Raw genomic sequence first — 19,699 nt, 5'->3', positions numbered from 1 at the left:
CCGACTTTCCTGTGAATTACTGCAGAGCATCCACAGCTTGGCAGGAAACATGAGTTTCATGGCATAGTTTGAGAGCTGGTGTTGCAGAGGTCCAGAGAAGATGCTTCCACGTGACCACTTACTGAAAGGAAAGATTTTTCTTGGCACGCAGGGAAATCCGGGAAGAGAATGTATGACAGTCCTGTGTCATCTCTGACTCCCATGGAGAAGAGATGCTCAAGTCTCCATCCATGAAACACTGAATGAAGAAGCAGAGCCTGATCCTGGTGTAGTGCTGAGCCCTGAAAGGAGAAGTGAAGGCCAAGCACATAGCACCTCTGTTCTCACACATTGGGTCATAAACACAGACATCTCTGGGACTGAAAAAAAAAAAATTTCCTTGAGTCAATAATAGAAGTTATTATCCTTCCATTATCACTTCAGTGCCTGTCTAATGACAAAGGTGCCGAACACTGTCAGTCTTATATCCAATATTTTCTACTGAGCTTCCAGCTAAGATCAGGAGGAAAGAGCAGATTATGAAACCACCCTCAGCCTCTGAGGGCCGAAGTCACCTCTTTTGGGGAATCAGCTGCCTTGGAGACGGCAAAAAGCAAATACAATGCAAGTTTTTGTACAATCATATGTATCGCCAGCCTCAGCCAGAGCCACTTCATCGTTGTTTGTATGGCGTTGGTTTTGCTGCATGGGGATCACTCAAACAGACCTTGAAATTTGCTAGCAACCAATTGCATTTGAACAGTTTAGATTTAATAGTGAATATCTTCTGCTTTTCATTAGGGATGTGCAGCTTCCAGACTTCCTGATATGAATCCAGAGGAGCTAGCAATAAAGGGAAGCCAACAGCCCATGCATAATCGAGCGGGTTTTTATGCCAACACAGCTCTCTCTTTCTTCTAAATTTTTGTGAGTGGATGTAGGACTCGCAGGGTACTAATCATGCTGGACAGCAGGTTCTGTGTAAGGTTCATACTGCTCCCCCACGCACTTCCCACCTGACCAGTGTCAGCCTCTGCAGTTCCAACTCTTGGTGTCCTACCTGAGGGATACACCTCAGTGCCTCTTCATCCACCTAAATTGCTTGCCATGTGATTTTCTCACCTCTAAAACAAACTTCTGCCCCTCTGGTTTGGACTCTGAACTGCTTTCAGCATGTGCCAGCGTACAGATTGGCCGAGCTGCTCCGTTCCCTCGTAAGTGAGCTGTCCCCTGGCACTTCCATGACATTTTCCCTGTCTCTGCACTGCTAGTGCCTTGCTGTCTTTCTGAATCTAGGGAAATATGATCACTTATGCTTTGGGGTGGAAGGCAAGGTCTTGACTTAAGGGCCTGAGGAGGGGGTGAAAAATACCTTGTTCACACTTTCTCCTTAAACTATCCACTTCAACCAAGAAAACTCCTGAGCCTGTGTTTTCCAGGGAAGAAATGCATATACTTTGTTTTGAACATGAAAATTCTTGCTCAGTTCAGATGACCATGGTTTAATGCCTCACCCACCACTCAGTGCCTCTGACATTGTAAATTCTTTCCTGTGAGTTTCCAAGACAGCCTAAACCCCATGTCTTCCTTGCCAAGGACTTTTGTTCTTGCAACTCAGCTACAAGCATGCCATTGCATCATGTGGAGAAAGAGCACAGTTGAGGCCTTTGCCCAGCTCTCCTGCTTACTGGGTTGAGTGACCATTACCCTTCCATGGGCCATGTCTTCCTCCCTCTCCACAACAGAGTTCACAGCTCATTCCTCAAGAGTTGGGAGAGTGACTAAAGAGCACAGCACACATGACAGCCATGAAGATACTTGTTGGCCCATGGCAGGCAGCCAAACAGGCACAATGCTCGTGTGCTTGGGAAGAGAGTCCTGAAACACCACAGAGAAATACATAGGCACCCATCTAGAAAAATGCTGAGCAATTCAGAATGGGAACAGCCTAAAAGGATTGTCTATGTTGAGGAAGAAAGCAAAAATATGACCCTTGGTTTCCGTATGCAAGGGGTTGGATTCATCTCACTCATACAAGGCAGACATTTCCATTTGAGCTAGGCACCCCAGGCTCCAGTTATAGCCAAGGAGAGACACAGGCACTCATCCTAATGTCCGTATTAGGATGAGATAAACTGCACTTTAAAATGCCTATTATTCTTTCTAGCCTGTAAAATAAACCTGTGATGCGTGGATCAGTTCTCTGAATAGGAAGACAAATTGAATCCCATCCCAGATTTCTGGGTATATCAATGTAGCATTGTTCACCCTCCTACAGTTTGATACTGGAGAGGTTATAAAAAGAGTCCACAGTTTTCATAAACTGGATTCTTGAGTGCAGTTTCTGGAGTTTTTAGCCAGATAAGGCAGCTGGTGGTATAAAATACCTGATAGATGTCTGTATAATTTAAAGCCCTTTGGATATTTCCACAAGTGTCAGTCTTGTTTTCTTGTCTTTCCTGCAAAAAATAACAGGCAAAATTTCACTTTAGCTAATGCTAAATCATACCACAATTTTATAAACTACTTTTAATCTTGAGATACTGGTCATTATGAATGACAGTGATAGGGACGGATTTTTTGAGATTAATTTATTACAGCCTAAGGTATGTATCGGACCAAATGCACGTTCCTTGGTAGGAGGGAAATGCAGCATGAGCCACAGAGCAAAACACACCCTCAGTCTCATACAGTGCACTACCTATGGAGAATTCAGCCCTATCTCTGTCCTTGGTCCATGTGGCAACCCAGTTCTCGAATCAGATAATGTTTTGGGGAACATTTTTTAAGGTCTAGAGACTTTCTGAGCCCAGGATTCCACAAGGCTGAGACCCATCATGCCAGCCTAACAGCCTCTTCTCGACAGACGTGTCTTCTCAGTGCCTTTTGCAGTTTAAACTATTTTATCTTGACTGTGAGCAACCATAAACTGTACAAAATATCCCATACATAGCCTTACTACTGCATGGTACAATGGGATCAGTACTTTCCTGTTTCTCATGGAAAGACTTATTCTGATGACATTTCTTCTGTTGTGACTGACTAATAAACCTGAATCTTCCAACAGAAAGATTTCCAAAGGAGAGGGGTCCCCTTTTCCTTCCCAACTCTGCAGCAGAAACTCCTACTTGTGCAGCACCCAACTGTGTGACTTTACACTATTATGTTTGCATCACATTTCCATCTGCTCCCAGTTGCATTCCTCTTCCTATGTGTGCAGCCAAGCCCCTGCTCTGCTCCTGTTCCTGTGCTGCTGCACAGCTCCCACACACCAGCCTTCGCCACCCGGTCGGTCCTTCCCCACCAAAACCCAGCAGGGCCCAGCCTGCAGCCACTGAGTTAATTGGAGGCAGTGACAATGCGGGAGTTAATTAATCCCACCAAGCCAAGGGCAAGAGCTTCCTGATGTGTCATTGCTACTCTCAGCACGTCTGATGAGATGCTCCCACCAGGACGGGACCTCATCCTGGCCAGCCGCTGCTAATGCTGGGGAATTCACCCACCTCAGTGCAAAGCTGGCATTTAAGCTCTTCCTCCCCTCTGCTCTCTCGCACAGCTCCAAAGATCAAGGGCAAGAGGGTGTCATTAAACCTAACCCTGTAACGAATGGCACACACCTCTCTCAGTGCCAAGCCCCCACATCCTCAGCCTCGCTGACATCATGCCAGGCCTCATAATGCTTCTCATTCCCAGGGAATTCACTGCTCCCACTTGAAAATCACTAAGTGCACTGTCCCTGCTGAAAAGCCTGTTGCTGATGCTGTCTGCATCCTCAATTACCAGCAAGTTGAAAAACCGGTGCATTTGGGTTTTAGCCACTGTGGTGGTAAACCCTGAGGATAACCAGTCCATGGTGAGCTGCGGAGGCTGGGAGGCTCCTCCTCCTAACCAACACTTCTGGAGCTGCCCTTACAAGCTGCTGGCTTCCCTGGCACCAAGGAAGGATGCTGTATCAAAAGCTGGGAGCAGTAGGGTCAGGACAGAGACAACTGCAGGGAAAGGGAAGCATGACAGAGCCGTCACAATGTGACCATGCCTGAGGGCGGGCTGCTCCCTGCTCGCTCCATCTGCGCCCCCAGCTTTGGGGCAACAGAAATCAGACCTTACTCTGAATTACCACTATCTCAGGTCCCTGAATCCAGTTTCATCCTCTGAAAACTGGGCTTGTCCACAGCTGTTTGTTCCAGATTTACAAAGTTTCCTTCATTGAACCTACTTTCCAGCAGGTTTATTACAAGCAGCTGCTAACAAGCACTGCTGGCTTGGTGGCTTGTCACAATTCCTATGTTTATTTGCTTGGGATTTTTGTAGGGTTGCCATGTCATTGGCACTAAAAAAATCTTGATTCAACCCATTGGTTTGAGTAGCTGGCAAGGAAGAGCAAATGGCAATGCATAAATTATCTTTGAACATAGAAATACCTATGTTGAAAAAAATGAAGTCTTTCAGCTTGTAACCTAGACAGAGTGTCTCTGTAAATGCTAGCTACACTGAAATTGAAGAAGAGCGCTGGAGCCCATTCATGCAGCCCTGTTAGCGAATTTGGGCTCTTTGGAAAGAGCCATTAACATTTGTTTAGTTATTTTCAAGCAGAAGTTGGCAATCTTTAATCTGTGAAATTTCCCATAATTTATTGACACTTACAAATCTTTCTTTTCTGCAGAAACACTGCTGGTTCTAATTAGTGCAAATTAATCAATAGCAGGGGGGCCATGCTGAGTTCCAGTGAAAGGCAGGTGAGGAGCACTGGCTGCATGCTAAACACAGCGATACGTAAAACTGACAACTGGAGACGAAGCTTTGCGGGGCTGCACTGTGCAGCAGGGCAGCTGGAGCAGGCAGGAGCAAGCACAGGTCCGAATCCGCAGCTCAGCGCATGCCATGCAATGGAAATACATGCTTTTAATTATGATTTCAAAACTTTAGTAAGTGTGTGTGCTACAAGTCTCCCTTTGTGCCTGCTCTGCAGAGGATGAGAGATGTTTCAGCTCCTGCTTACCACAGCTTGGAGTCGTTTGGGTTTTTTTTATCTCAAGCTGTAGAATTGCATCTGGTCATTCTGGAAAGCTTGCTTTTGCTGGGTTTGTCAGCCAAAGAGGGACTGCCTCAGTTACACCTGCAGCTGGTAGTACTGCATGCATCTGCGTGGGGATCTGTGCGTGTCCCTGGTCTCACCTTCCTCAGCCACACCTGCTGCTGCGCCCACTTCTGCACGTACTGCCAGAACCAGATGTCCTGGGCCCTTATGCTTCCTCGTCCCCCAGAAAAGCTGTGGACTGTTGGTCGTTTTCAAAACACAGCCCTGATGCTCACTGCCGTATCTAAAGGAGTGATCACACCACCATCCTAGAGCTGTCAGTGGAGAAAATCAGGGAGAGTCAGGGAAAAGTAGTGGAGAAAACACTAATCAATTTAAAATCCATAACTTGTTTGAATTGACATATGCATAGCTCATGTACTTTTAGTTGAAAAGCCAGATACAACTCCTTTCCATTGGTCATTCAGAACAAGCTCAGTGTCTGGCAGCCCTGAGCAGGAGCAGCCTAAGTTACTCCTCTCCTTTCCACTCCTATCCATGTTATGTGCGGACAGGCCTTTGCCCATGGTTCACATGGACCAAACATTTCAGCTATTCTTGAAGCCTTCTCAGATTTTTCACAGCCTGTGTGAAGCTTCTAGCTCAGAGGTACAGAAGGATATCATTGAAATACCAGGGTCCTCCATCATCTCTGCTCCCAGGTGGTCCATCGGAAGGTCAGTCCCTGGGCTTGGTTGGCAGCAGTTTCTGGGTTCATCGCAGAAGTCTAGAACAAATACCACACAACTGTCCTCTCTCCAGAGCTTCTGGTGTTTGTTTCCTTCCTCTCTGCAACCAAGAAGCCCACTGATTAGATGTTTTTAATCTAGAGTTCATCAGAATATGAGAAATCCTACTGCCATGACCCTTGGGTTGCAACTCTTCCAACTCCTCTCTGCTGGTGTGTTTTTGTATGTCCCTATCAAGCCACAGCCACATCTGCAGCCTCACCACAGACACCCACAGGCCTTGTCTGCATGGTGCCTTTGCTGTATATGACAAGCCACACTGCACTTGCTTTTTTTCCCAGGTCTGCAGGATCAAACCACTGCAAACTCACATGTTCCCCTCTTTGTATTTCTTCCTGCCACATCCCAGGCAGCAGCAGCACCAGCAATAATCATTCCAGGATCAAAACCCGCTTTCTATTATCCAGCTTTGGCTGATGATGATGTATGAAGCAGAGAGAAAAGAGACAGCTTGATTTTCATAGGTTAGGTGTTGACCCTGCTGGGCTTAGTGTAGCATGAAACTAGTTTTGACTAGTAAACTGAATAAATATGCCAGGGAAGCTGTAGAGGGGCAATATATATGCAACACTAAGGTGCCATTTTTACAAAATGGCTTTGATTCATCAGAGGGCTAAGCTGATTCCCAGTGCATGAGAAATCCTGTGAACAGGAGCTCAGGGAAATATTTCAATTCATAATCTGTTTGCAGGAAATAGCTTCCTCTCCTGCTTCAAAACGTGAAACCATTTGGCAGCACAGCTCGGGGCAAAGACCATGGGACACAGTGCTGCTAGTCAGCCCAAGGGATGCGGCAAGAAGGTGAACAAAGGCCTCTCTGCTGCATTGTCAGGTCTGCAAGAGCCAAGAAAATGGCTAGCACTGTACATGTGGCAGAAGGAGCAAGAGCCGGTTTGTTAGTAAAGCCTACATGTGCTGTGGAATTCAGTCTGGGTGGAAGCAAGCAAAATAAATGGTTGTGAGCTCATCTCTGTGCAGTAGAGGACCTAACAGAAGGTTGATAAAATAATGATTATTTCGGCATTTCAGCCCACAGACATTCTTCCCAGTCAGGGACCCCTGGTTCTGGATTGTCTTACAGCACTCAGTGCTCTGGCAAGGGGCATTGGACAGTCTTTCTGGATCTGCACCACAGCACCGTCCATGGTAGAGAACTAATTTCTTGATAACTTTAAATGTGAGGTGTGCCACAAGGCATGAGGTACTTCCAGTTGAATTCAGAGGGATCTGAAGCTGATCCTCACCCTTCCCAACCCCATGGGTGGCCAAGCATGTGACTCCAGTCTGAGCCTACCTCAAAGGGCAGATCCTGTTCTTTCTCTCCATGGAAAGAGTGCAGGGAAGGACTCAGTCACAAGGATTTTGATGGATGCCCTATGAAAGAAGCACAGGCTCAGCAGACATCCCACTCCGTATATCTTTGAAGCTATATCTTCCCTGGAAGGAACCAAGACGGCCAATCTGTGTGAGTACTCCAAGTTGGTCAGATATAATCCCACTCCAGCCTAAAAGCCATATAGTCATTTATAACAGGGTGCTGCACTCTCCTTGGTGGAAATATTCCCTAAAGGATTCTAACACATTTTAATGATTTATATGGTATTTTCCTTTAATTACTGCAGCAGCAGGCAGTAAGAACAAAGAAATGCATCTGTTGTCCACATTTATGCTCCAGTGCTTCACTGTGATTTTTTGGATGGTCATTGAATACATGGACTAGGAATTCTGCTATCCAAAGGTACTGTCTCTGCATGGTGAGAGTTTCCCTCACCATGTTGGGTTAAGCTGGAGATAAAGAAAGAGGAACCAACTTACTTGCACACTATATGGCATGTGCCTACTCATGGACAAAGAACTCTGGCTTGGGCACAAACAGAAGAAAATCAGGGCTGTTACCATTGCTCTTTTAGGCTAGGGACAATAAATAGTTGGACTGAGGTCAGTGGATTTTATGGACAAGTGGAGACTTGAGACCTTTGATTCATCATTCACTTGGAAAGATAAATTTTGTGTAGACCTTTTTTTTCCTTGGGGCAATGATGGCTTCCACTGAGGAAAGAACAAATATAGTAAAGAAAATCTTCTCATATTGAAATACATTTTTCTGTTAAATATAGATGACAAAGGAGAAAAAGTTACAAAAGAAGAGATCCTGGCAAAGGTTTATTTAATATAAGATACATTTGTATTTTTGGTGAGTTATAGGGCATAAATTGAGTATTTTAATGTATTCCATAATGCTGCAGAAACATGACCTTGAAGTTAGCACAGAAACCTATTTCAGCTTTTATTTAGCAGCTGTGTAGCCTTTCAGAATATGAACTTTAATAGGAGTGGAGTTAACAACCAATCATCTTCACTCAGGCATGGTCATAATCTGATTCATGAACATATACTGTTCTCTATTACTATTTGTTTAATTTTCCATCCTTTGAAATAGGTGCAAAATCCTTATTCTGGCTCCAGGATCAAGACTCAGGGCCCCTGCGTGTTTCATCTGCTTCTGCGCAGAAGGAGCAGTTGGGAGAAGTGCAGTATGCTCCAACCACTCACAGAGCATTTGCTGCCCTGATAAAACAGCCCCCAAGTTATTTCTTCCAAACCCAGGCTATTTTGCAATCATTTGCAAGAAAATAAAACCAGAATTTTTTTCTTCTGAATTTCATTGAAATGTGTTTATAACTTCAAAAAAAAAGGGTTTCCCCATAATATTTCAAGTGGAATAGTCCACTAAAATTCTTTTTTTTTCTTCTGAGGGGAAGAAACAAGTATTTTCGAGACATATTTTGGTAGGAGAAAAATCCTGTAATAGGAGAAATCACACTGTGCAGAGTGTGTTGGTGCCCAGTCCATGTTGTACCAGGATGATAGCAGCCATCTCTCATAACAACACGTCTAAGAAAAGCAAGGACTTTGTAGCAGTAGATGAACAACTTGCGAAAACACAAAGAAGAATTAAAGAACTGGGAATGAGTAAGCCCCGTTCCAGTCTACTTGCTGGCTTCTTGACTGATGGAGATGCACAGGCTGGAGGAAGCCCCTTGATAAGAAATGTTTCACTGCTAGGTTCCTTTTTTGCCTGTCTGTCTGGAGGCAAGTGACAGCCCAGCGCACAGTCCTGCACCTGCTCCAGCAGCATTTGCAGATGTTTACTCAGCATCACAGCTGTCACATCTGAAAGCCCCATCCAGGGGTCCCCCGTACTGCCCCTGTCTGAATCCCTTCCTTCGCAGCTCATGATGTCTGCTCAAAGGGGCTGCCCTCTCTTTCACCTTCCAGTTACCTGTTGGCAAATAAAAGGAAAGGGAGAGGAGGCAGAAGGGAGGAGGGACATCATACTGAGTGGTGTGAAATGAATAGAGGAGAAGAAGTTACCCACCCCAAAAAAACGTACGCAGAGTGAGCGTGGCTGACAAACTGTCACTGCCGGTGTCCTTCACTTCCCTCGCTGTCATTTGTAATTCATCAGAAGCAGAGAGAGGACTTAGAATCATATCAGGGGGGGCATCTTCCATCACAAGAAACTCCGTTCTTCTAATTAACTTTCCCGCTGACCCGGAGACGAACATTGTGCATGTGTGTATGGTGTGCGGAGAGAGGCAGAGAGGGATGTTGCACTCTGATGTCTCCACATTTAAGACACTGCTGTTTGATTGGTTGCAAGGGGGAGGGGAGGTAATTTATGCCTCTAAAGCATGCATGGATAGTCTTTAAATTTGCTTGAAACAGAGGTTTGCTTTGCCTATTGTGATCCGCCCTTGTCTGAAGGAAAACGTGCTTACCGTGCAGTGGTAGCAGTACAGCATGGCACGTAAATCCAGATGATCCTGAAGGAGTTATGTATTTTGCTTTGTAAGAACAACAGATTTCTGGGCCTCAATTCTATGTCATGGATGTTGGCTTTATACAGCCTCAATAATATTACTCTTGTTTTACACCACTGTTACCAAACCCATGCCTCATCCCTGTTACAGGCAGGTAGACTGACCTACAAGAGGACCCAAGGTATGCTCCAAAGAGAACCGTGCCAAGTCAGGTCACAGATCCAGCTTGCCCTGTCTCTCGTCTTTAACAGTGGACAATAATAAATGTTTAGGAATCGTTCTTAAGAAGTGGGTGGGCAAATAGGCATAACCATCTCAATGGTTTGGCCAGTGGTTTGGGGCACAAGGTCAGCCTTTGATTCAGGGGAAGGCAATGTCTTCATCTGTGCGGTTAATTGAATTTGGGATGGGTCTCAGGAGTCCAGGTGCACAAAAACAAGGTTTCAAAAGGTTTTGAGGTTTTCTAAAACAACATTGCAAAGTTTCAAAACTGATCTGCTAAAGCACAGTCAGTCATTGCAGAATAAACCTTGGTCTTGAAGGACTGATTTATTATCGATGTCATGGGATGAAGTAATCTTTTAATGTTCCTTTTGTAATTGAGCTATAAGATTCTAATGGATTATAGCCACGCTGGACCTAAATATTAGAGCAAGCTACCTTGGAATCAGTAACTGCCTGGTGCAACAGCCCAGAAATCTTGGGGCGACTTGATATAAATTAACAAGTAGAGGTTTATAATGCATTAAATATGACAATTAATCTCACAGTCAGTGAAGCAGCTTCTCTGTGAGTTATTTTGATGTGAAATTACATTTTATTTTACTCTCTCTGAATCTCCTGGTCTCACTCAAGATGCCATAAATTTTGTATTCACAACAACAATCAGCAGAGTAAAAACTGTTAAAGAGGAAGGTAAAAACATAGTCACTTATGTAGAAAACAGTTGGTGGCAGCAATCTCATATAGTCTGTGTCTCCCAAAATCTCTTGTTACTTTCAAGGAAGTTGAATTGGTGGCCACATAGTTTATGTTAAGCCTGTCCAGGCTGCAGGCTGTTTCCTAGGGTTGCAAACAATTCTCTATATATGTAATCCGTGTGCCATAACGCCAGATTAAGCTCAGCCAACAATGCTGCCTCTGCCATGACTTACAGAGAGCCTTATCACAGTTATTATGATCAATTAGTTTTCCTGTGTAGTTTAAGCAATTACATCTGAGGACTTTTTTGATGAAATATGCTTACAATACATTCTCCCTTCCAATTTCTCATTGCATGGTTGAGATGATTATTTCTTTATACCTTGTATGTGGAGATCAATGGCAAGCTAAGCACATTGCAGAGCCCACCATGTCTCTGGAAGGCACTTTAAGAAGTTTATGAGGGCAGCAACTTGTCATTTGACTGGTCATTTGCAGAAGATATATGAAACATAGCCAGGAGAGCAGAGGGTGATCTGTTGTTTGTTGCAGGAAATTTTATGGGTCCTCCCATTGAGAGAGGTGTTAGGAGCAGGATAACCTTGGGACTCGTGGGTCCTGCTGAAAACAGGCAGATGAGATAGATTAAAACACTTACCAGTATATTTGCCCATACAAAATACCGGGAAGAGTCAGTAGAGCTCATTGGGAATTGGGGTGATCTATAAAGATGGGTAAAGTGGATAGAGTATTTAGATGAATATGGTGTTTACATAAATTTGACTTTGGGGATTCACTGACATATGGTGAAGAGAGACTTGTCCTTGAGAGCAGAGTCCTTAGCACCCTGGTATGGAAGGTCATGTCTTTTTTCTGAAGCACTGGCCAATATTTCTGGAGGACCAACATTCAGGCTCTGGCATCTAAGTGCTCTTCTGGGGTTTCCAGGCTGTTTAATTCACTCAGCTAGAAATAATCCTGGTGTTCAGCAGGGCATGGCGGGGTGTCTGTTGAGAGGTCGTGGATTCATTTATTTAGTCTGTAAATTAGGAGAAAATACTGGCCTCAAATGTAAGCAAGACAGATGCTAAGGAGAGGATTGCAAGCCAAAACCATCAGGAGGAACTTGCACACACTGTGTCTGTGTATTAGCCTTGGGGTCAGCAGAGCGGGGTCCTGGAGCCCTCCCGATAGCTGACATGAGATGAAAAGCTCTTCAACAAATGGGCCCTGATTTCACCTGCACTCAGCTACCAAGGGGGCTGTTTCTGAATGGCCAGGTGTGGCCTTTCACCCCAAGCTTTGCCAACTTGCACATAGCTGAATGAATCTGCTATAATGATCAGCTGGGAAATAGCTAATATCATTAAATACCATTTAAGCTGTCATTTTTATGTGTAGAGTCAACACCCCTCGTGATGAATGGGTCAGCTCATGCCTCAGGGAGCGATCGTTGCAGGTGTGTTGCTGCCTTGGAAAAACATCAGAGTCTTGGTTTGCCCTGGCTTATATTTAAGACTACAACCCAGTTTATGTAAAGGCAAGATTGGACCCTGAGGAATGATGTCTGTCATAAGGCTCATGAGAAAGAATAAAGGAAGAAGCCTAATGTCAGATTTTTGATTTTGCTGAAGTTTCAACACAGCACAAATTCCCAAAGCCCCAGGAAGGAGCACTGAAATTTTTTTTACCAGACTAATGATGTTTGAGACTATTTTTCTTGTTGCAGACAACTGCACACCAATAGCAACAAAAAAAGAGCCTAATGAACCTGCAGAAATGTATGGCCCTAATGAAGATGAAAGCCTATCTTCCAGATACCTTGCCTAGAAACAGAAAAAAGAGAGGAAATTAAAAAAGAAAAGACAAGGTGCCAGCTGCTTGGAGAGATTTCAGAGGCACGACTGGATCTGCAAAAAGGAAGGAAAGAAAGGAAAAAAAAAAAGCTCTTTCCCTGGGGTTCTTCTACAGGACTGTTCTTCATTGCTGCTGAGTCTGCACTAAATCGCGCAGCTGGTTGAAGAAGGAAGGCTTCTGGGTGGAGGGGAATACAGAGATATATATTTTTAATGGGCTCATAAGTTCCTGGAGTGAGAAATGAAGAGCTGTTAAGCTTCTTGAGCTGAAAACTTCTGATTCCAAGGGCCCTGAGTGTTGCATTGCCTCTGGTGATTGTCAGCTTTCTGCAATCTCCACTCCATTTGTTATTTTATTTGTGTGAGAACAAACAGTCTATCACCTGATAAGATTTATAACTAATGCTGAGCAGGATTGTACAGAAAATACTGAAACTTGTACTGTTAGGGTTGTTGATTTTCACTGAGATCTGTTCCAGGATAGCAAGACATTAATATACCAGCTTTCTCCTCTAGAAGCTGCCTTGAAGGCTCGATTTCGTTTTCCTGGTGAAAGAAGTTTGTCCTTTTATCTCCAGCCCCTTGTGATCTCTTGGGGTGACAGGCAGTTTCAGACCTGGAGCTCTTTGACAGAGTTTTGGGGGCAGGCAAGGCTGGACTGGCAGGAGATGCTGCCTGTCACATTTGAGGTGGGTTGATGGAGCTGTGTGGGAAACCTGCCCGAGCCCCTCCCCATATGCTTGCCAGTGCCATAACACAGATCTTGCCTTTCTAAGAGCCAAGACTTTTCACAGTATAGCAAAACACTGACTCAAAAGACCCATAAAAATCAGCCGCCTAATGGATGTGGCTTTCTAACGAAGAGGAATAAAAATTATCATCAGCAGACTGAAGTTCTTCCTTCAGCTCTTCTGTTAAAAATCTCTGGGTCACCCTGAATTTAAGAGGGAGTTTGAGACATTATGTATGGGGGTTATTTGGGAGTAGGAAGAGCTCTTAAAAAGGATGATTGTTTCTACCCTGACTATTCCTTGCACTGCAGTGGTGCCTTGAGATTTCATTTTTGGACAGAGAGTACATGTGCGAAGTACTGTGCAGACACAAAGCAGCATATGACTGTGCAGCCCAACAGGATAACGTATACCTTAGGAAAGAGCAGAAATGTCTGACTTGCTTATAACAATGAAAACACTTTTTCCAGGGAGTCTATCTGGAAAATACATGAGCAGGAGGAGGAAATGAAAAGGACAAAGCTCCAGTGCTTAAAGATGTTTCAAAGGCACAACTGGAGCTGCACAGGGGAAAAAAAAAAAAGAAAGAGTGAAAAAAAAAAAAAATCCCTGCCTCACCCGGGCTGCTACTACAGGGTCATTCTTCATTGCTGCTGCTGCTGATTCTGCATTAAAAGGTGTAGCTGATAAAGATTTGGTTTTGAGGAGGGTTAGGGGTGAGGGAACACATAGATATATATTTTTAATGGGCTTGTAAGTTATTAGAAGGAGAAATGAAGACTGTTTGACTGGAATGGATGAGAAGTTCCCAGGACCTTGAGTCCTCAGATGTTTTGCCAATTGCCTTTCATCTCTGCAATCTTCACTCCTGTTATGATTTTTATTTGTGCACTAACCAACAGGAGTTGTCCTCTCTTAAGGTTTGTGACAGATGTTTGTTGTTCATCCCCAATGCAGACTACAATGTCTGGCAGTATCCTACACTGTCCTGCTGATGATATCTATATAACATACTCTGGTCAGGCACAGGTCAGTTTGGCATGGGACTGAAGACATGTAACCACTTCCTACCACACCACGAGACTCTTACACCTCTGGTTTGATGATACAATAAATGCAGTTCCCAGTGTAGGACCAGGTATACTGTGGCTGAATGATGCAAAGCACTGATTTGATGGAAGCTTGCTCCGATAGTTCAGATTTGCTCAAAAAACACTGATGGGCTAACTCCATCAGCTGGCTTTCTACAGGATCTGGTGTCACATCTTATCCCACAGTCAGCCTAAAACCTGGAGAAACTTTACATTGCCCTCTCCAGCTGGTTACAGAGAAAGCCAGCCCTGTTTCCAGACAGATTCAGTTCAGTTCAGTCCCTGAGACCGAGCTGATCCTGCACAGGCCTGATGTGAATGGTCTTGGGACCAAGGGCATAAAGCATTGGCTTGCAAATTCATCTGTGCGTGGAATACATCACATCGGCCTGCTCACTGCAATGAAAGCCTGCACAGCTACTTATCTTGATCTATGTGTCACATATTGTTGCTTGCTCAAGACATAAAGTGGGGGTAAAATACATCTTGTAGCAGCATATTTCTTTCTCTCTCAACCGGTAAGATGTTTCCAGCTAGCAACGTTCATGTTGCCTGAGAAGCTCAGGCTGCAGGCATGTTTTTTCCACTAAGAAAATAAAAAAAGGCAGCACAGGTTTCTTCTTCGCACCTCTCCAGCTCAAGTGGTTTACTGTGATTTAAAATAAACAAAGATTGCTACACAGCAACCTCTCGCCCTCTTCCCTGAGAGCCAGCCTTTGAGACGCAGAGCATGGATAGAAGAATCATTAGAGTGTGATAAATAATCCTATCATGGGGATTACAGAAGTCCTGAGCTATATGTATCAGGTAGATGGAAAGAGAAGGAGGTCACAGCAGCAAGGTTAAAGGGCATGGTAACATGCAGCTAACATTTAAAAAGGAATTAGTTAAAAAAAAAAACACAAACAAAAAACCAAAACAGAGTGAAAATAATCCTCAGAGAGGTGCTGAAGGGGAGAAAGGAGAAGCAAAGACATCTATTTGAGGCAAAAGTTATGGGGCTAATTACAGTATGCCAGGGTAGGATGACTGCATGTGTAGGGACAGCAGAAAAGATGTGGGTGTGCAGCTGCATGCTCCACCTCCAGGCACAGCAGCTTTAAAGGTTAGGGACCATTGCTGTGACATGTTGCTCAATGTACAGACAGACAGACACAGTGTGGCATGGTGCTTCTGTAGGTTTTGTTGAAGTCACATTAAGGCTTGGTAATGGCCTGATGTATTAGCTCAGATGCCGGTGAAACCAGGATTTACAGTTCTGTTATAGAAGCACGTTAGTGCCTATCACAACAGTACCGAATCTGGAAAAGCTTTTCATTCCTGGCTGAAAGGTGGGTGGTCCCAACAGCAGACTGCTTCAGCTCTTTCCTAGCTTTTCATGCATCCTTTATCATACTACCTGGGAACATGGGATTCAGAGGTCTGTTGTAGTCAGTGGGAGAAGCAGCAGAGATCTGAGTACACAAATAATCTGTGTAACAAGTCTTCAGCAAGCAAAGGCTCCCATGGAGGGCACGGCTTACAAAGTGTCCTCTGATGAGCCCCTTGATGTTTTCATACCTGTCCAGATTTGGCTAGAAAGTAGTTGTGTCCCTGTAAACTGATATTTCATTGACAAAGAGTAGACATAACAGTGGGGCTGTGCTGCCAGTAGGTAGGATGGAGTAAAGCCTGATATTTTTTTGGGAACAGATGCCTGCTATTTGGAGAGTTTCAGGGACATTAAGCACCAGCAATGTAGGTTCCCAAAGGGTCACAACAGGATGGGTTAGTGAGAGGGAACTGTGCCTGTCTGTTACATGTATAAAACAAATATACACCCACTCCATGAGCAGTTTTCACACTCAGTAACTTAAGATCAAACACAGGAAAGTTCATCTCAAAGCGAGCAGCAAGATTGTGGCTACAGCCCTGACCTTGGTGGAGTAATTTGAAAGGGTTCCTTTAACTTTGGAGGCTACGGTTTCTGCATCCCAGGGTCTGCTAGTTCACACAACATCTGGAAAACGCAATGCAGACTATGTTCAGTGCATAGTTTTCAATGGACAACAACCTTTGACACCCATCAAATCCAAGGTGCTTTCCCAAGCACTTTCAACCTGGCTTACACAAAGCCGTGCCCCGTCTTTGTTTGCAGAACATGTATATTCCCAAACAAGTTTTCTTGCATCTTTGCTAGCAACAAAAACCTCTCCCACAACAGAGATTGTCCTCTAACCCCTATTTAATATTGAACACTGATGTGAAATCTATAAAGCATCTATTTCTCTCCAGACTGGGGCAGAGTTGGGGCAGCAGTGTGGCAAGAAAGCAGGCACCAAAGCTGCTAGAAAAATTAACAGCATTTACATCTTCCATAAAAATGCAAAGATACTAGAAAAAAACCAGGCTGATATTTTCAAGGAAAATCTTACCAGAATGGCTTCCTGATGGCTGGCCAGCTTTGGTGAAATCCTTATTTACACGTAATTTTATTAATTGAGATTGTGAACATACTTGACTGTAAAACAGAACTTTTTGGCTATTGTTTTCTTTTTAAATCGAATATTTTTTTCATGTTTTAATGAACAATAGGGACAGGAAGACCTTGTTTTCATGCACTTTCCTCTCCTTTTTAGCATTACTAGTATATAATAAAGAGAAGGAAGATGAGATAGTATTGCTATTCTTAGCTCCTAATGCAGATGCTTGTGAACACTGGAATAAAGATGTGTGGGCTCAGATTGTCTTTCCCTCATTTACACATTTCTCTTGATAGAAATTAGAGATTCATCTTTGCCTTTGACTGGATTCCTCTATTTTACATTTAATTTCCAGTGTAAGGGGTTTTTGGTAATACTTCATGTTTCAGACCCAACATCACTATGTTTCTACTGACTCTGACACTATATCCCTTTTATGGGTCCAAATAATTTTTGGGGCACAGCTTCATGATACAGCCTTTCAGTCTGTTGTTCCTTTGCTGTGCCTCATTCTCTCTCTCTTCCAGACACTGAGTATGAGGTCAGGACACTGTGAGTCACAACATCACTGCATTAGTTGTGTAGCAAAAATCTGCAACAATCAGCCTTATCAATGGGAGGATGAAGCACGTGTTACTTTGAAGTCTCTCAGTATGACTTGTTGGTCAGTTTGGTTCAGACTGGTCAATAGGTCCACAGGCCTCTGCTGCAAGTGCTCACATTGCAAGGTCAGGGGATATGTCCTGACAGAATAGGACACAATCCAAGCAAAACTGGATTAAGCCAATGTCTGAGACTCTAAGTGGGCTTTGGAGTAGGTCCAGAAGAAGACCGTGTGGGTATTCCTTTGGAGAAAGAACGGGTGGCTTCCTTCTCCCTACTACATGATGCAAATTCATGGCACATTGTGAATTTATTTTTATTTGCATCTCTTTGGGAAAAGTGGAGAGTTGAGCTTCAGGAAAGTAAAAGCTTTGCTAACTGCAAGCTTCCAGACAACACCATTTTCACAGCATGTCAAAAGGGAGATCAGCTGGTCTTTAGGGCAGCCATATGACTGAAGAAATACCCAGAGCCATTTCAGAAACTGGCACCTGCTTGGAGAACTAGTACCTGTTTCACCAATAGAGGAGAGAGGCACAAAAAATCCCCATGGATTTCCCTTCTCACATCCCTCTGAAATCCACCACACCCTAAATGAAGATCTTCCTCTAGCACTGGTTGCATGTTATTGCCCCCAAACCGTGACCACCAACCTTTATTGTTTCAAAGCCATGGGCAAAGCACCAAAGATAATCTACTGCAAAGCTTTGTTAGTGAGTGGCTTTTGAGACTCACAATATTTTGTTTTGTGGTTGCCGGATCTCTGTGCTTAGAGGTCATCATCATCTGCCCTAGACAGAACATGATTAATAAGGAACTGGTTTAATGTAATTTTCGCCACTGACCTTAATTGCGCAGGTCAGAAATGAAAGCAGCTCACCATATGCCAGACATTAAGGTCTTGAGCAATTCCCCAGCAAATGTTACACTCCCTGGATTGGACTGGAGCCCAGCCAGGCTGCGCTCATTGAAACTTATAAATTGCCTTTATCTTGCTGGCAATGTAAAATTAAATTGGTATAAGGGATATTGCATTGTTGATGAAGATGTACAAGGCAGAGTTAACTCCAATACAGTGAACTTATCATGAGACATGAAAAATATCTTAATTGGCTCAGCACCTTCCTTGCATGGCCTTGAAGAAACCCAGTGTTCCTGAAAACTGCAGTACCATTAAAGGAAATAGTCTTTGTTCATTCTCTTTGTGTGTTTGAATCGTACAGCTTTTCCTATACTGCTCATGAATGGTAGAGTGCAAAACAGGATGTATAGCAGTTTAGATGATGCTGTAGTGAGCTATGATTGTATCTAAAAAGTCCTTTTCTTGTGCTATATTTATGGCCTATAATCCCTCTCTTGCTACAATTCTTCCCCAAGCTCTATTTCAATCCCTTGTCCATATAGGGCTCATTTTATCAAGTTTTCTCATCTCTAGCTATCATGACAATTGCATGATGTAAATCTAGGAGCAGTAGGAAGTTATCGGCTAGAGATGGACTCCGGTGAACATTAACCCTTCTGGGCTCTCTTAACATTTGGACCCAGACTTCAGAAGTAAATGAAAATTAAAATCTTTCCAATAATTTTATTTTCTCATGAATTCAGTCAGAGAAATTAAAGACAGCCAGGAGTTTTTGGGTCAGTGTGTTCTGCTTTCCTTGTGTCAGAGTCCTTATGGCCTCTATTACATCTCATTGAGAGAAGATTGGGAAATTATTGTATTACTCACTTGTTACAATCTTTCTAAAATTATAACTATATTATTCTAATTGTGCCAAACTGAGGCAGGCATTTTCCAGAGAGAAGGAGTGAGGAAGGCAGTGTTTGTACTCTCAGGGGCTTGTATTCTCAAACAGCACAGCTAAACAGAGACTGCTGAGCAGCAAAGCAGTGGGGCCTGACTGTTCAACCAGGAGGGACCATATAGCTTGCTAGAAAAGCCGTCAAAAATCCCAAGGGCCTTTCCCGCTCCTGTGATGGGTGTGCATGTAATCATGGAATTGTGTTGCACAGACACAGGAGATGGCATTGCCAGCAATTACTTGCATGCCTGATCACAAAACTGGAGTGCTGTGTATCCTGCTATGAGTTAGGGGGCTTTAGCTATGGGTGTCTTCATGGAAAAGGGCAGAAGGCTTCTGACAACTACACCTTCAAAAGGAAAACTAGGTTGGATGAGTGAGCTACAGACTGGACAGATCTCTGAAAGTCCATTAGTCACCCGTCCTTGACCCTGGGCAATGTGCCACGTGTATAACTGGCCAGAACTCCTGAGTCCTTGATAGCAGATTCATTAAGGGATTTATGCCCTCTGTTGCCACACTCATATACTTGCCTACCATCCTTGACATGAGATCCAATCTCTTATAAGGTGTAAGGGTGGCTGAATTTTTCTCCTGTGACCCT

The sequence above is a fragment of the Opisthocomus hoazin genome, chromosome 11 (genome assembly GCF_030867145.1).
Source record: "Opisthocomus hoazin isolate bOpiHoa1 chromosome 11, bOpiHoa1.hap1, whole genome shotgun sequence".
Classification (NCBI taxonomy): Eukaryota; Metazoa; Chordata; class Aves; order Opisthocomiformes; family Opisthocomidae; genus Opisthocomus; species Opisthocomus hoazin.
Note: the sequence above shows the minus strand (reverse complement) of the source record.